Below are 21,036 nucleotides of genomic sequence, written 5' to 3'. Positions count from 1 at the left end.
ACAACCACACACACACACACACCACCACATCCATACAGAACCACAACCACACACAGCCACACATACCACCACACACACCCACACACACCACCACACACACCCACACACCCAACCACAACCAACCACAACCACACCCACCCACAACCACACACATGCACACAACCACACCCAACCGCACACCCACAGCTGTACCCGCAACCACAACTGCACCCACTACACACACAACCTCACACACACAACCACACACAGCCACACCTGCACCCAACCACACCTGCACCCAACCACACCTGCACCCAACCACACCTGCACCCAACCACACCCCGCACCCAACCACACCTGCACCCAACCATACCCGCACCCAACCACACCCGTACCCAACCATACCCACACACAATACAACCACACACATACAACAACACACACAACCACACACACAACCACAACCACACACAACCACAACCATACCCAACCCCACACCCAACCCCACACTCGCAATTGCACCCACAACTACACACAGCCACACACACACCACACCCACACCACACCCAACCACACACACAACCTCACCCGCACCCACAACCACATAAATATAACCACACAAATACAACCACACAAATACAACCCCACACACAACCCCATAAATAACACACACAACCACACACACAACCACGCGCATAATCACACACACAACCACACACATAACCACACACATAACCACACACACAACCACACACACAACCACCCACCCAACCAACCACAACCATACAGAACTGCACACGCACACGCAACCGCACACACGCAACTGCACACACCCAACCGCACACACCCAACCACACACACAACCCCACACCCAACCGCACACCCACAACCACACGCTTAACCACACGCACAACCACACGCACAACCACACGCACAACCACACACACAACCACACACTACCACACACACAACTACAATAACAACCACAAACACAACCACAAGCACAACCACACACAACCACAACCAAACACACACAGCCACACTCACAGAACCACAACCACACCCAACCCCACACACAACCCCACACACAACCCCACACACACAATCCCACACATACAACCACACACACAACTGCACACACAGCCACACACAACTGCACACACAGCCACACACAACTGCACACACACAACCACACACCCAGCCACACACACACCACTGCACATACCACATCCACCCACAACTACACCCACCCACAACCACACCCACAACCACCCACAATGACCGTACCCACAACCATACCCACACCCCCACACAACCACCCACCACACACACAACCACACACAGCCGCACACACAACCCCCCCAAATACAACCACACACACAACCATCGCACACACCACACACCCCCACACCCCCACAACCACCCAAACACAACCACACACAGCCAGACACACAGCCACACACACACACAGCCACACACACAACCACACTCAACCCCACACACACAACCCCCCACACACAACCCCCCACACAACCCCACACACCCTCCCCCACACACAATCCCACACACCCGCCCCCACACACAATCCCACACAACCACACACACAACTGCACACACACAACTGTACACACAGCCACACACACAACTACACACACAACCACACCTAACCGCACATATACAACCATGCGCAACCACACGCGCAACCACACGCGCAACCTCACCCGCAACCACACGTGCAGCCACACCCGTAGCCACACCCACAGCCACGCCTGCAGCCACACCTGCAGCCACACCTGCAGCCACACCCGCAGCCACACCCACAACCACACCCCCACACACATCACCACTGTTAGACCCGGCCTTGTGGCATGGCCATCCCTGACCCCTAGCCACACACCCTGACCAGTGCACCTCATTCCGCCCCCGAGTATACGGCCTAGCCGGTCCTTCCCACCAGAACCCACACACACCCGACCCGGACTTCCCTGTCCATGCCCTCCATCTTCCCAGCACCACAGGGCCCGCGTGCCCACTTCATGCACCTACGATGGCCGCCCGGCTCCAGCGCAACCCAGGCCTAGAGGCGCCGCCCCGGCTGGAAGACATCGCGCTCCCACAGAGTGAGAGAGGGAGGAGCAGTTTCAATCGCACCTCTGACCTCCCCTTGGGAGATGGGTTTCGAATGGCCCTCCGGCCTCCCTGAGGGCTGGCTCCATGCCTGCTGCGTGTCTGGGACTCCTCCCGACCCGGCCCTGAAAGGATCAAAGGACGACCTGGCAGGAATCTCCAACAAGCGACCCCCAGGTGCTGAGACCCCTGCCTACACAGACTCCGGACATCAAAGAAGAGTTGACCTATAACAAGGGGTGCTCTGGGACTATCTGGCAGATTCGACTCTGGAACGACGAGAGCCCTGCTGATGTGGTCGCGGCTCCCTTGCAACCTTGAACACCTGAGCCCTGCTGAGTGACTCGCGGCTCCCCTGAAGATCGTAAGACCTCCGACCTTGTGCTTGAGCCCTGCTGAGTGACTCGCGGCTCCCCTGAAGATCGTAAGACCTCCGACCTTGTGCTTGAGCCCTGCTGAGTGACTCGCGGCTCCCCTGAAGATCGTAAGACCTCCGACCTTGTGCTTGAGCCCTGCTGAGTGACTCGCGGCTCCCCTGAAGAACGTAAGACCTCCGACCTTGTGCTTGAGCCCTGCTGAGTGACTCGCGGCTCCTGAAGACTCCCTCGGTCCGGCTGGACCCCAGTGACCACAGCGTATCCCCCAGCTCGAGGATTGTGAGCTGTGCGCCGGGTACGTCCCTGCATTGATCCAGATCCCCAAAGACTGTCCCGCTACCCCCTATCCCTACCGAGACTCTTTGAGCCCGTGCTCTATTTGTAAATATCCACCTTGTTGATCATAGAGATCCTACGAAGCTGATTAGATAAAGATCTGTTCCCAAGAACATACAGTGTGGTGTCTCTTTGTCGTGTGGTGCAGTGTGTACGATCCTAGACACAAGACTCTTCCCCTGAGGAGTCGCCTGCCAGTGCCCGGCTACGATACCCCGAGGGTAGGTCTCAGGGTGCTCAGGTACCCTCCCTGTCTCCTCTGAGGTCGCCTTCTAACAACAACTAAACACCCACAATGACACAAATACAACCACATACAACCACATACACAACCACACACAACCACAACCAAACACACACACAACCACACACAACCACACACACAACCACAGACACAGCCACACACACAGCCACACACACAGCCACACACACCACAACCACACCACACACAACCACACACACAACCTCACCTGCACCCACAACCACAACCACACAAATACAACCCCACACACAACCAAACTCACACAACCAACCACACACAACCCCACATACACAACCCCAACCACACCCAACCCCACACCCAACCACACCCAACCCCAAACCCAACCACACCCAACCACACCCAACCACACCCAACCCCATACCCAACCCCACACCCAACCCCACACCCAACCCCACACCCAACCGTGCACCCAACCCCACACCCAACCACACACATACACCACTCACACACAACCACACACCCAACCGCACACCCCCAACCGCACACCCCCAACCGCACACCCAACTGCACACACAACCGCATACCCAACACCACACCCAACTGCACACCCAACCCCACACCCACAACCACACGCACAACCACACACACAACTACACACAACCACACACACAGAACCACAACCACAAACAACCACACACACACAACCACAACCACACACAACCACACACAGAACCACCCAACCACAACCATACACAACTGCACACGCACACCCAACCGCACACCCACAACCACACACCCAACCACACAACCACACACACACAACCACACACAACCACACACACAACCCAACACACAACCACATCCGCACTCACACCCGCACATCACAACCACACACAGCCACACACACCACCCACACCCACACCACACACAACCACACACACAATCACATACAACCTCACCCGCACCCACAACCACACAAATACAACCACACAAATACAACCCCACACACAACCCCACACACAACCCCACACACAACCCCACACGCAACCCCACACATACAACCACACACAACCACATACACAATCACACACAACCACACACAACTACAATGACACACATAACCACACACACACAACCGCACCCACCACTACACACTAACACACACAACCACACACACAACCAACCACAACCATACACAACTGCACACGCACACACCCAACCACACACCCAACCACAACCATACCCACACAACCACACCCACACAACCACACCACCACACACCCAACCACACACCCAACCACACACCCAACCACACACTCAACCACAACCATACCCACACAACCACACCCACAACCACCCACAACTACACCCACATCCACACCTGCACCCACATCCACACCCACACCCCCACACAACCACCCACCACACACACAGCCACACACACCACCACACACACCACACCCACCCACACCCACACCCACCCACAACCACACCCACAATCACACCCCCATACACAGCCACACACACAACCACACACACAACCCCCACACAGCCACACAACCAACCACACACAACCATACACACAACACACAACCACACACACAACCCCCACACAACCCCACACACACAACCACACACAACCGCACACACAGCCACACAACACTGCACACACAGCCACACACAACTGCACACACACAACCACACACAGCCACACACACCACCGCACACACCACACCCACCCACACCCATACCCAACCACAACCCCACCCACAACCACACCCCCACAACCACCCACACAGCCACACACACAGCCACACACACACCACACCCACACACCACACACACCCACACAACTGCACTCACACATCCACACAGACAACCACACACACAACCACACCCAACCACACCCAACCACACCCACAACCACACACAACCCCACACCCAACCATACAACCACACCCAACCACACACCCACACACAACCCCCACACCCAACCCCACACCCAACCCCCCACACACAGCCCCCACATGCACAACCCCCACACGCACAACCCCCGCATGCACAACCCCCGCACACACAACCCCTGCACACACAACCCCTGCACATACAACCCCATACGCACAACCCCCACACACACAACCCCCACATGCACAACCCCCACACACACCACCCCCACACACACAACCAAACACACACAACCAAACACCCACACAACCAAACACCCACACAACCAAACACCCACACAACCAAACACCCACAACCAAACACCCACAATCCCACACATGCAATCCCACACGCGCAAGCACACGTGCAACCACACGTGCAGCCACACGTGTAGCCACACCTGCAGCCAAAACCAGACCCACAACCACACCCCCACACACACCCCCACCCAGAACCACACACACAGCCACACAGCCACACACCACAACCACACACACCCACAACCATACCCGCACCCACACCCACACAACCACCCACACACAACCACAAACACAACCCCACACAACCACATCTACAATCGCACCCGCACAGCACAACCACACACAGCCACACACACCACACCCAACCACACACACAACCTCACCCACAACCACACAAATACAACCACACACACAGAACCCCACACCCAACCGCACACGCAACCACACACCCAACTGCACACCCAACCACAACATACCCACACACCCACATAACCTCACACAACCATACATACAACCACATACACAACTACACCACCACACACACAACCACACACAACCACACATCCACAACCACACCCAACCACACATCCACACACACCTGCATGCACCCACATATCCACACACACCCGCACGCACCCACACACACAACCACACACACAACCACACACAACCACGCACACAACCACACATCCACACACACACGCACCCACACAACCGCACCCACACACACAACCACACACACACAACCACACAACCATCACACACAACCACACACACACACCACCACATCCATACACAACTGCACACAACCACACACTCAACCGCACACCCACAGCTGTAACCGCAACCACAACCACACCCACTACACACAACCACACACAACCTCACACACACAGCCACACCCGCACCCAACCACACCTGTAGCCAACCACACCTGCACCCAACCACACCCACAACCACACAAATACAACCACACACAGCCACACACACCCACAACCGCACCCAACCACACACACAACCACAGCCACACACACAACCACAGCCACACACAACCACAGCCACACACACAACCACAGCCACACACACCATCACAGCCACACACAACCACAACCACTCACAACCACTCACAACCACTCACAACCACTCAAAACCACACACACAACCACATACACAACCACATACGCAATCGCACCCGCACCCATAACCGAACTCCCGCACACCACAACCACACACAACCTCACCCACAACCACACAACCACACAAATACAACCCCACACACAATCTCACACAACCTCATACAACCACATACACAACCACACACAGCCACAATAACACAACCATACACACATACCACCACACATACAACCACAAGCACACACACAACCACACACACAACCACACACACAATCACACACAGAACCACAACCACACACAACCACACCCAACCCCACACTTGCAATCACACCCACAACTGCACCCGCACAAAACAACCACACACAGCCACACACAGCCACACACACAGCCACACTCACACACCACACACAACCACACCCACACCACACCCACAACCACACACACAACCTCACCCACAACCACACAAATACAACCACACAAATACAACCCCACAAATACCACACACACAACTACAATAACACAACCACACAAAAACACAACCACAACCAAACTCACACAACCGAACACACACACACAACCATACAAATGCAACTACACAAATACAACCCCACACACAACCCCACAAATACCACACACACAACCACACACACAACTACAATAACACAACCACACACACAACCACACACATAACCACATACCCAACCAACCACAACCATACACAACTGCACACGCACACCCACAACCGCACAACCACACATACACACACCCAACCGCACTCCCAACCGCACTCCTAACCACACACTTCCAACCACACACTCCCAACCACACACTCCCAACCACACACTCCCAACCACACACTCCCAACCGCACACACAACCGCACACACAACCGCACACACAACCACACCTGTTAGACCCGGCCCTCGTAACATAGTCAGACCTGACCCCTGCACCTCACACCAGCCCCGAGCCCACGGCCTAGCCAATTCTTCCCACCAGAACACACACACCCGACCCGGACTTCCCCCGTCCGTGGCCTTCCTCCTTCGGCCACCCTGGGCCAGCGTGCCCACTTCATGCACCAAGATGGCCGCCCGGCCCCAGCGCGACCCTGGCCTAGAGGCGCCACTCCAGCTGGAGGACATCGCGCTCCCCTTGGGATGAGAAAGGGAGGAGCAGTTTCCTCCACACCTCTGCGCTTCCCTGGGAAGGTGGGTTTCGATCGACCCGCCGGCCTCCCCGAGGGCTGGCTCCACGCCTGCTGGGTGTCTGGGGCTCCTCCCGACCCGGCCCTGAAAGGATCAAAGGACAATGGCAGGAAACCCCCAACAAGCGACCCCCAGGTGACAAGACCCCTGCCTGAACAGACTCCGGACATCAAAGAGGAGTCGCCCTATAACAAGGGGTGCTCTGGGACTGTCCGGCAGATTCGCCTTGGAACACCTGAGCCCTGCTGAGTGACTCGCGGCTCCCCTGAAGATCGTAAGACCTCCGACCTTGTGCCTGAGCCCTGCTGAGTGACTCGCGGCTCCCTGAAGATCGTAAGACCTCCGAACTTGTGCTTGAGCCCTGCTGAGTGACTCGCGGCTCCCTGAAGATCGTAAGACCTCCGAACTTGTGCTTGAGCCCTGCTGAGTGACTCGCGGCTCCCTGAAGATCGTAAGGCCTCCGAACTTATACTCGAGCCTGCCGAGTGACTCGCGGCTCCCACAGACTCTCTTGGTCCCGCCGGACCCCACGACGACAAGCGTATCCCCCAGCTTGAGGATTGTGAGCTGTGCGCCGGGTACGTTCCTGCATTTGATTCTTATCCCCAAAGACTGTCCCGCTACCTCCTAACCCCCCTCCAAGACTTTGTGAGCCCGCGCTCTACTTGTATATATTTTGCCTTGCTGATCATAAAGATCCCACAACTCCGATCTGATAAAGATTTGCTCTTAAGAACTTCTCGTGTACTGTCTCTCTGTCGTGTGGTGCCGAGTGTACGATCCTAGATACAAGGTTCCTCCCCTGAGGAGTCTCCCGCCAGTGCCTGGCTACGATACCTCGAGGGTGAATCTCAGGGCAGTCAGGGCCCCTTCCGGGCCCCTCTGAGGTCGCCTTCTAACATTGGTGGCAAGCGACGGGATTAGGGCCCATAATCTAGAGATCGTACCGTGAACGGCTGACGCACTACCGACAAAGATGGCAGAAGGAAACGCCGCGGTTCTCATAGAAGACGACGCCAGTACCGTGTTCCAGGTGGAACAGCTAGAAGAGTACACTCACAAAGAACTAAAGCAATTCTGCAAGGAACTCAGAATCGCTACCACTGGTCTCAACACCAAAGAAGATATGCAAAAGGCACTGAAAGCTTGGGTGGATTCTGGAGCCTCCCGCCCAGAAGGAGCGGGGGAGCCCCACGACGAAGCTGGACCCTCCCAAGGAGAACGCAGCAGCAACCAGGTGCGAGGCTTCGTACCAGACGGGGGCCTATCCCCGGAGGAACTCGCAGACAGAGAAAAAAGTCGCCATCATGAGCTCGAATTAGCCAAACTCAAAATTGAGGGCGAGTTGAAATTAGCCGAGAAAAAGCTAGCAGTAGAACAGTTGCGAGTACAAGGAGAACTAGAAGAGAAGAAACTCCAACGAGAACACGAGGGAAGGAGACTTCAACTGGAACATGAACGCAGCTTGAAGGAAATAGAACTGAAAGCAAGAAGCGAAGAAGCGCGGCCCCCGGGGAACCGGGAGGCGGCCGCCCCGACGGAGCAGAAGGTCCACATCCCCAAGGATGTGGTCAAAGAATATTACAAAAATGATGACATTCAGCAGTGGTTCCGGGCCTACGAGGTCGCCATGACCTCCCATTGGGTCCCACAGAAGGATTGGGGGGCTGGGTTATGGGGACGATTCCTGAGCGAAGGGAGAGACACCCTGCTCGACCTACCCACCTCCATGCAGACCTCCTATGAACACATGAAAGCGGCCCTCCTCACTAGGTACGGCCTCACCCCGGAGATGTACCGCCAGCGGTTCCGGGACTGCAGGAAGATCCCGGGTACCACCTGGGTGGAATATGTGAATTTCTTCAGCTGCGCCTTCGATGGGTGGATCAAGGGCAGCAAGGTAACCACCCTGGAAGAACTAACCGACCTTATGTTGTGGGAGCACCTGGCTGCCAACTGCTTTGTGGAACTACGCCAGCATCTGCTCGACAGCAAGCTCACGGACCCGAGGAAGCTGGCTGTCGAGGCGGATCGCTGGACCAACACCCGGGTCTCCCGGGGCCCTGTAGGAGAGTACCCCCGAGCCAGTCAGGGACCACCCCGCCAGAGAGGGGGGGGAAACCAGGGAGGGCAGAGAGAGTCCCAGGCTAGTCCCCCGAAGTCCCAATCTCCACCTTTCCCGGCACCCCTACCAGCTGTATCCGGCCCCCCCCTGAGACGGGGGCACCGGGTAACCATCACTTGTTTCCGTTGCCAGAAGCCCGGGCATTACGCCAACGACCCTGAATGCCCCATGGCCCCACGCACCACCCAGGCAGCACCCCCCGCTAGACAGATAGCCAATGTAGCCCTGGGGGAGGAGGTTGAGGAGGCCGAGGAGTGGGAACCCGCTGCTATGGCCCTAGTATCCTTAGGAGATAGAGAGATGGTCCCTGGGAGCCTCCTGCCCTCTAACACAAAGAAATATGGACAGCTCGTAACGATCAATGGCCACCAAGTAGAAGCCCTCCGTGACACAGGGGCCAGCATCACCGGGGTCCTCAGCCACTTAGTCCACGAAGACCAGGTCCTCCCCAACGTATTTTGCCCTGTCATTTCAGCCGACAACACAGAAAGCCTATGTAAGGTAGCCCTGGTGCCCTTTGAGTGGGGAGTGGTGGTCGGCAAACTGAAAGTCGCAGTGAGAACCTCCCAGCCCGTCGACTGTCTCCTGGGGAACGACCTGGAAAGTTCCCCCTGGGGACAAGTTGAGCGCAAGACCCACCTAGGTATGATGGGCCTCCCTGAGTGGGTGTGCGCCACCACTCGATCCATGGCGGCTCGACTGACCCCCCTGAGGGACGTCGACGACACCCCGGCCCATGAAGATGGGATGGTCCCGGCCGAGGGTCCCCACATCCCCCACCAGAAGAGTCGATCGCCAGTGATGAACCCCCGCCTTCTGACTCCACCCCAGACACCGAGTTAGGCGATCTGCCCGAATTAGCCCAGTGGCGCCACGAGGCGGGCCCCTCCCGAGAGGAGTTCTGCCGAGAGCAGGCTACCTGTCCCTCCCTGGTCGGGCCCCGGCAGCAGGCATAGGCACAGGCCGCAGGCGACCAGACGGGGACGCACCGGGTATACTGGGAGAATGACCTTTTGTACAGCGAACAGAAGTCGGTGGAGCTAGGGTCCGGCCGGGTGCTGGTGGTACCCCTACGCTTCCGAACCCTCCTCCTGGGCTTGGCCCATGACGTTCCCCTCGCAGGCCACTTGGGTCAGGACAAAACATACAGTCGCCTCGTGACTCACTTCTACTGGCCCAGAATGAAAGCGGATGTGGGAGCCCACTGAAAGTCCTGTCCCACGTGCCAGGCCAGTGGGAAGAGTGGAGGGAAGCGCAAGGCTCCCCTCCAACCCTTCCCTGTCGTCAGTACCCCTTTTGAGCGGGTCGGGATCAACATTGTAGGACCTCTGGACCCCCCAACTTCCCAGGGGCACCGGTTCATCCTTGTCCTGGTGGACCATGCCACCCGTTACCCTGAGGCCATCCCCCTGCATACCGTCACAGCACCCGTGGTGGGCCGGGCGTTGATGGGAATCTTCTCCCGCATGGGTTTTCCCCGCGAGGTCGTGAGCGATCGCGGTACTAACTTTATCTCCCGATACATGAGGTCCTTATGGCAACAGTGCGGGGTGTCCTACAAGTTCACCACCCCGTACCACCCCCAAGGAAATGGCCTGGTAGAGCGGTTTAACCGGACTCTGAAGGGGATGATCGCGGGCCTGGAAGAGCCCCTCCAGCGTAAGTGGGACCTCCTGCTCCCCTGCCTCCTATTCGCATACCGAGAGGTTCCCCAGAAATCCTTGGGTTTCAGCCCATTTGAGTTACTCTACGGGCACCCCGTCAGGGGGCCCCTCAGCCTGGTCAAGGAAGAGTGGGAGGCGGCGCCCCGAGGTCCCCGCCGAGACGTGTTCCGTTACGTCCTGACCCTCCGAAATCAGACTAGGAGGTTCCGGGAGATGGCAGAGGCCAACCTGGAGGCGAGTCAGGAGGAGATGAAGCGCTGGTACGACCAGAACGCCGCGCTAGTCGAGTTTCAGCCGGGCCAGCTGGTGTGGGTCATGGTCCCCGTGAAACCCTGCGCTCTCCAGGATAAATGGACTGGGCCCTTCAAAGTAGTTGAGCGGAAGAGCCCGGTCCCGTACTTGGTAGATGTCCAGTCACCCCGGGACCCCCTCCGGGTCCTCCACGTGAACCGCCTCAAGCCCCACTTTGTGCGGACGGAGCTGAGCCTTCTACTGGCCACTGACGACGGGTCCGAAGAAGAGTCAGATCCTCTCCCTGATCTTCTGTGCACCAAGGAGAAGGACGGCTCCGTAGAGGGAGTGAACCTCTCCCCGTCTCTCACTCCCCAGCAACGTGAGGATTGCCGCCAGCTCCTAGGGCAGTTTCCGGACCTTTTCTCCTTGGTCCCCAAGGTCACCGACTGGTGTGTCCATGATGTGGATACCGGGGACAGCCCGCCAGTAAGACACCGAGCCTACCGAGTCCCTGATCGGGTCCGGTCCTGTATCCAAGCCGAAGTCTCAAAAATGTTGACCCTAGGCGTGATCGAACCCTCAGACAGCCCCTGGGCCAGCCCCGTAGTCCTGGTCCCAAAAGAAGCTGCCCCCGGGGTCGCCCCAGAACTCCGCTTCTGCGTGGTACTCAATGAAGTCACCCGAGCCAATGCCCACCCCATTCCCCGAGCCGACGAGCTCATTGACCGGCTCGGGGCTGCTCGGTTCCTCAGCACCTTCGATCTCACCTGCGGCTACTGGCAAATTGCGCTCACAGAGGGAGCCAAGGAGCGGTCCGCCTTCTCCACCCCGGATGGGCACTATCGCTTTTGCGTGATGCCTTTCGGGATGAAAAATGCCCCGGCCACCTTCCAGCGACTGGTAAATAGAGTCCTGGCCGGGCTGGAAAAATTCAGCGCTGCATATCTCGACGATATTGCAGTTTTTAGTTCCGAATGGAGTGAGCACCTCCAGCACCTCCGGAGGGTGCTAACCGCCCTACGCCAGGCTGGCCTCACCGTGAAAGCCAGCAAATGCCAGATTGGGCAAGGTTCGGTAACCTACCTGGGGCACCAGGTCGGAAGCGGGCAGGTCGCCTCTCTACACCCCAAAATCGACGCCATCCTAGCCTGGGAACCCCCCACTACCCAAACAGAGGTCCGAGCCTTTCTGGGCCTCACGGGCTACTACCGGAGATTCATCCGGAATTACGGCAGCCTGGTCGGTCCCCTCACGGGACTTACGTCCAAGAAACAGCCCAAGAAGGTACAGTGGTCCCCTGCCTGCCAAGAGGCGTTCAATGCCCTGAAAACGGCCATGTGTACGGCCCCCGTCCTCCAGGCCCCCGACTACTCCAAAGAGTTTGTGGTACAAACTGATGCCTCCGAGCATGGCATCGGGGCAGTCCTCTCCCAGGTAAATGACCAGGGTCTAGACCAGCCCGTGGCCTTCCTCAGCCGAAGAGTGTTGCCCCGGGAACAGAGATGGAGTACCATCGAGCGCGAGGGGTTCGCCGTAGTCTGGGCCCTCAAGAAACTACGCCCTTACCTGTTCGGCACCCATTTCAGGGTCCAAACCGATCATCGCCCCTTGCGATGGCTCATGCAGATGCGAGGAGAAAACCCCAAGCTTCTGCGGTGGTCAATCTCCCTCCAGGGGATGGATTTCACCGTGGAACATCGCCCTGGTATGGACCACGCCAACGCCGATGGCCTCTCCCGATTCTTCCGCCTCAGCGAAGAGAACCCCCAAGAAGATGGGTAGTTCTCTCTGGCTTTCAGCTGGGGGGGACGCGTGTTAGACCCGGCCCTCGTAACATAGTCAGACCTGACCCCTGCACCTCACACCAGCCCCGAGCCCACAGCCTAGCCGATCCTTCCCACCAGAACACACACACCCGACCCGGACTTCCCCCGTCCGTGGCCTTCCTCCTTCGGCCACCCCGGGCCAGCGTGCCCACTTCATGCACCAAGATGGCCGCCCGGCCCCAGCGCGACCCTGGCCTAGAGGCGCCACTCCGGCTGGAGGACATCGCGCTCCCCTTGGGATGAGAAAGGGAGGAGCCGTTTCCATCACACCTCTGCACTTCCCTGGGAAGGTGGGTTTCGATCGACCCGCCGGCCTCCCCGAGGGCTGGCTCCACGCCTGCTGGGTGTCTGGGTCTCCTCCCGACCTGGCCCTGAAAGGATCAAAGGACAATGGCAGGAAACCCCCAACAAGCGACCCCCAGGTGACAAGACCCCTGCCTGCACAGACTCCGGACATCAAAGAGGAGTCGTCCTATAACAAGGGGTGCTCTGGGACTGTCCGGCAGATTCGCCTTGGAACACCTGAGCCCTGCTGAGTGACTCGCGGCTCCCCTGAAGATCGTAAGACCTCCGACCTTGTGCCTGAGCCCTGCTGAGTGACTCGCGGCTCCCTGAAGATCGTAAGACCTCCGAACTTGTGCTTGAGCCCTGCTGAGTGACTCGCGGCTCCCTGAAGATCGTAAGACCTCCGAACTTGTGCTTGAGCCCTGCTGAGTGACTCGCGGCTCCCTGAAGATCGTAAGGCCCCTGAACTTATACTCGAGCCTGCCGAGTGACTCGCGGCTCCCACAGACTCTCTTGGTCCCGCCGGACCCCACGACGACAATTGTATCCCCCAGCTCGAGGATTGTGAGCTGTGCGCCGGGTACGCTCCTGCATTTGATTCTTATCCCCAAAGACTGTCCCGCTACCTCCTAACCCCCCTCCAAGACTTTGTGAGCCCGCGCTCTACTTGTATATATTTTGCCTTGCTGATCATAAAGATCCCACACCTCCGATCTGATAAAGATTTGCTCTTAAGAACTTCTTGTGTACTGTCTCTCTGTCGTGTGGTGCCGAGTGTACGATCCTAGATACGAGGTTCCTCCCCTGAGGAGTCTCCCGCCAGTGCCCGGCTACGATACCTCGAGGGTGGGTCTCAGGGCAGTCAGGGCCCCTTCCGGGCCCCTCTGAGGTCGCCTTCTAACAACACCCACAACCACGCACACAACCATGCGCACAACCACAAACACAACCACACACACACAACCACAACCATACACAACTGCACACGCACACCCATAACTACACACCCAACCACACAACCACACACACACAACCGCACTCCCAACCACACACACAACCGCACACCCAACACAACCACATGCACAACCACACACAACCACACACACACAACTATAATAACACAACCACACACACACAACCATCACACATAACCACACACACACCCTACCACATCCATACAGAACCACACACAGAGCACACATACCATCACACACCCACACACCATACCCAACCACAACCAACCCCAACCCCACCCACCCACAACTGCACACAACCACACACCACACACAACCACGCACATGCACACAACCACACACCCAACTGCACACTCACAGCTGTACCCACAACTGCACCCACTACACACACAACCACACACAACCTCACACACACAACCACAGCCACACACACCCGCACCCAACCACACCCGCACCCAACCACACCCACACACAACCATACCCACAACCACACATAACCACACACACAACCACACACACACCCACAACTGTACCCAAGCACCCACACAACCCCACACACAACCGCATCTGCAATCGCACCCGCACCCATAACCCCACACATACAACCACACACAACCACATGCAACCACACACCACATACAACCACACACAACCACATACAACCACATACACAACCACACACAACCACAATAACACAACCACACACACAACCACACACACAACCACAACCAAACACACACACAACCACACACACAACTACAATAACACAACCACACACACAACCACACGCACAACCACACATAAACACACAACCAAACTCACACAACCAACCACACACTCAACCACACTCACAGAAATAAAACCACACCCAACCCCACACCACACAACCACACACACACAGCCACCCACACACAACCACACACAACCACACACCCAACCAACCACAACCATACACACACACACCCAACCGCACTCCCAACCCCACACACACAATCACACACACACAACCATCACACACAACCACACACCACCACATCCATACAGAACCACAACCACACACAGACACACATACCATCACACACACCACACCCAACCACAACCAACCACACCCACCCACAACTGCACACAACCACACACCACACACAACCACGCACACAACCACACCCAACCACACACCCACAGCTGTACCCACTACATACACAACCTCACACACAAGAAAATACACAGCCACACCTACACCCAACCACACCCGCACTCAACCAAACCCGCACTCAACCACACCCGCACCCAACCACATCCGCACCCAACCACATCCGCACCCAACCACACCTGCACCCAACCACACCCGCACCCAAACACACCCGTACCCAACCACACCCACACACAACCACACCTGCACCCACAACCACACCCACAACCACACAAATACAACCACATCCACAACCGCACCCAACCACCCACACAACCACACACACAACCACATCTGCAATTGCACCTGCACCCATAACCGCACCCACACACCACAACCACACACAGCCACACACACCACACCCACACCCATACCATACCCAACCACACACACAACCTCACCTGCACCCACAACCACACAATCACACAAATACAACCCCACACACAACCCCACACATACAACCACATACAACCACACACAACCACAATAACACACAACCACACACACATACCACCACACACACCAACACAACCACACACACAACACAACCAAACACACACAACCACACACACGACACACACAGAACCACACCCAAACCCGCAATCGCACCCGCACACCACAGCTACACACACAGCTACACACAGCCACACACACAGCCACACACACCACACCCACACCCACACCATACCCAACCACACACACAACCTCACCCGTTCCCACAACCACACAACCACACAAATACAACCCCACACACAACCCCACCCATACAACCACATACAACCACACACAACCACAATAACACACAACCATACACATACCACCACACACACCAACACAACCACACACACAACCACAACCAAACACACACAACCACACACACGACACACACAGAACCACACCCAACCCCGCAATCGCACCCGCACACCACAGCTACACACACAGCTACACACAGCCACACACAAAGCCACACACACCACACCCACAACCACACCCAACCACACAACCTCACCCGCACCCACAACCACACAAATACAACCACACACATACAACCCCACAAGCAACCCCACACACAACCCCACAAATACCACACACAACCACACACACAACCAACCACACACACAACCCCACACACAGAACCACAACCCCACCCAACCCCACCCAACCGCACACCCAATCGCACACCCAACCGCACACCCAACCGCACACCCAACCGCACACCACACACACACACCACACACACACAACCGCACTCCCAACCACACTCCCAACCGCACTCCCAACCACACTCCCAACCGCACTCCCAACCGCACTCCCAACCGCACTCCCAACCGCACTCCCAACCGCACTCCCAACTGCACTCCCAACCGCACACCCAACCGCACACCCAACCGCACACCCAACACACACACTGCACACCCAACCGCACACAACCACACACAACCACACACACAACCACACACACAACCACATGTACAACCACATGTACAACCACACGCACAACCACACACACAACCCCACACACAACCCCACACACAACTCCACAAATACCACACACAACCACACACACAACTACAATAACACAACCACACACACAACCTCATGCACAACCACACGCACAACCACATGCACAACCACACACAACCACACACAACCAAACACACAACCCCACACACAACCCCACAAATACCATGCACTCCCAACCGCACTCCCAACCGCACTCCCAACCGCACTCCCAACCGTACACCCAACCGCATACCCAACCGCACACCCAACTGCACACCCAACACACACACCGCATACCCAACCGCACACAACCACACTCACAACCACACATACAACCACACACACAACCACATGCACAACCACACGCACAACCACATGCACAATGTGAGACCGGCCTCGTGGCGTGGGCCCTCCCGACCAGCAAGTTACCCTGCAACCACGCCGAACCTCGTTGATACAGCCTTCCGGCTCCCGCGGGCCAACATCCCGAGGGCCGACCAGATCCCCAACACGCATGCCCGGCCGAGGGAGAGCGAAACCCCCCCAAACCAGACCGAGAGGCACTGATCCTGTCACACCTCTGGTCTCTCCCCCGAGGGAGGTTTCGATCGACCATCAGGCTCCCGGGGAGCAGGCGCCTCGCCCGCTGGGTGTCTGGAGTCCCTCCCGGACCCACCTGAACAGATCAAAGGGCCGAGCGACAGGAAACCCCGACACACTGCCCCCCAGGCACCAGACCCCTCTCCTCGAGTACCCCGGACTTCAAAGAGGAGAGGGAGTATAACAAGGGGTGCTGAAGGGACAAAAGCAGAGAAGACCTGGACTGACGAGAGCCTGCTGACCTGGTCGCGGCTCGATCGCTCCCCGAACCGAAGAACGCTACCCGAACTCTGAACCATTTGAGCCCTGCTGACGCTGTCGCGGCTCCCCGAACTCTGAACCATCTGAGCCCTGCTGACGCTGTCGCGGCTCCCCGAACTCTGAACCATCTGAGCCCTGATGACGATGTCGCGGCTCCCCGAACTCTGAACAATCTGAGCCCTGCTGACGCTGACACGGCTCCCCGAACTCTGAACCATCTGAGCCCTGCTGATGCCGTCGCGGCTCCCCGAACTTCGAACCTCCGGTGCCTGCTGAGTGACTCGCGGCCCGCTCCTCCAAGAGAAACGGCAGAGATTGCCGAGAGAAGCAACATCCCCTCAGCTCGAGGATTGAGAGCTGTGCGCCGGACACCTCGCAGAGACACTGATTCAAAGACTGTCCCGCTACCCCTTGTCCCTCATCACGAGATCGCTGCCGCTTGTGGCATCAATTCTGCACCTGCCTTCCGGATCATAAAGATCCCTGACAACTACCGATAAAAGTCTATTGTCTTACAACGAATTACTGTGTGGTGTCCCTCTATCCGAAGAGAGAGTAAGCGCGGCATGTGTGATCCTAGGTACGAGACCCTTCCAGGAAGGGCCTCCCCGCTCTTGCTCGGCATAACTCTGGGAAAGGTGGGCCTCCGGGTGGTCAGGAACGCATTCCGAAGCCTCCCAGGGGAACGCCTTCCAACATTTGATGGCAGCGACGGGATCCGAGCCAACACCTAGAGATCGTGCAGTAGACGGCTTACGCACTACCAAGAAGAAATGGAAGGAGAAACTTCCCTAGGTGCCGCAGGCACCAACCCGAGCACGACATTCCAAAAGGACCTGTTAGAATCTTATACGCACCGAGAACTGAAACAATTTTGCAAAGACCTTGGAATCGCTACCACCGGACTAAGCACGAAAGAGGACTTCCAGGGGGCATTAAAAACCTGGGTCGAGTCGGGAACTCCCCGGACACAAACAGAAGGAGAGCCTCCCAACGAACCACAAAGCACCCCGGGGAGGAACGCCGCCCCCGAGGGGGGCCTATCCCCAGAGGAACTAGCGGACCGAGAAAGAGGTCGCAACCACGAACTAGAACTAGCAAAATTAAAAATCGAAGGAGAGCTAAAACTGTCGGAAAAAAAGCTGGCGGTGGAACAGTTACGCCTACAAGGAGAACTCGAGGAAAAGAAACGACAAAGAGAACACGAAGAAAGAAAACTCCAACTGGAGCACGAACGTAGCCTGAAAGAGATCGAGCTCAAAGCGAAGAATGCGGAGGCCAGACCCTCGGAAACCCAACCCCTCTCCTCCACCGTGGAACCAAAGGTCCACATCCCCAAAGATGTGGTGAAAGAATACTATAAGAACGACGACATCCAGCAATGGTTCAAAGCCTACGAAGTCGCCATGACCTCCCACCGAGTCCCGCAGATAGACTGGGGGGCTGGGCTGTGGGGCCGGTTCCTGAGCGAGGGGAGAGATACCCTGCTGGACCTGCCCTCCACGGTGATGAACTCCTACAGTCACATGAAAGAGGCCCTAGTAGCCAGATATGGGCTCACCCCTGAAATGTACCGGCAACGGTTTAGAGACTGCAAGAAGATACCCGGTACCACCTGGGTGGAGTACGTGAACTTTTACAGCCGGGCCTTGGACGGGTGGATCAAGGGCAGCAAGGTCTCCACCTTTGAGGAGCTGTTCGACCTAATCGCATGGGAACACTTGTCCGCTAATTGCTTTGTGGAGCTGCGCCAGCACCTCCTGGACAGCAAACTCACAGATCCTTGGAAACTGGCCGTCGAGGCTGACCGGTGGATAAACACCCGGGCCTCCCGGGGCCCCGTGGGAGACTACAGTCGCCACAGTCAGGGACCCCCCCGCCAGAGGGGCGGAGGGAATCAAGGCCGGCCAAGGGAACTCCCGGGGGGATCCCCGCTCAGCCCCCCCAGAGGACAACCTCCACCCTTTCCAGCTCTACCTCCGGCCAGCATCGGGCCACCGGGGAGGCCGGGGGCCCGAGTGAGGATCACCTGTTTCCGCTGCCAACAGACCGGACACTATGCCAGCGACCCTCAATGTCCCATGTACCAGCGAACCGCCACAACAACCCCACCGGCTCAACAAATGGCCTCCGTAGCCCTGGGGGAAGAGATGGAAGACTCCGAAGGATGGGAACCAGCCGCCATGGCCTTGGTCTCCCTAGGGGACCGGAAGATGGTCCCCGGAACGTCCGTGCCCGCCAACACGAAGAAGTACCGACAGCAGGTAACTGTCAACGGTCACCGCGTCGAGGGCCTCCGGGACACGGGGGCGAGTGTCACGGCGGTTTATTGTCACCTGGTCTCCGAAGATCAGATCCTACCCGGAGCCTTTTGTCCTGTCATTTCGTCAGACAATTCCGAGAGCCTCTGCCGGATGGCCCTAGTCCCCTTCGAATGGGGGGGAGTCACCGGCAAGTTAAAGGTGGCGGTCCGAACCTCCCAGCCCGTGGACTGCCTCCTGGGCAACGACCTTGAGAACTCCCCGTGGGGACAAGTGGAACGGAGAGCCCATCTCGAGATGATGGGCCTACTCGAATGGGTATGCGCCACCACGCGCTCAATGACTCTCAGAGTGCCTTCCTCCGAGGGGGGAGAAGCCATGCCGCTAAGCACCGCCACCATCCCCGAGGTCCAGAATACGCCACCAGGGGCCAACGACCCCCTTCTGGACAAAACGACCGCTCCCGACGAAGGGTCCGTGCCTTCCGACCCCGAATCCCTGACCGAACTCGGGGACCTGCCAGAACT

The sequence above is a fragment of the Triturus cristatus genome, chromosome 1_1, assembly GCF_964204655.1.
Source record: "Triturus cristatus chromosome 1_1, aTriCri1.1, whole genome shotgun sequence".
Classification (NCBI taxonomy): domain Eukaryota; kingdom Metazoa; phylum Chordata; class Amphibia; order Caudata; family Salamandridae; genus Triturus; species Triturus cristatus.
Note: the sequence above shows the minus strand (reverse complement) of the source record.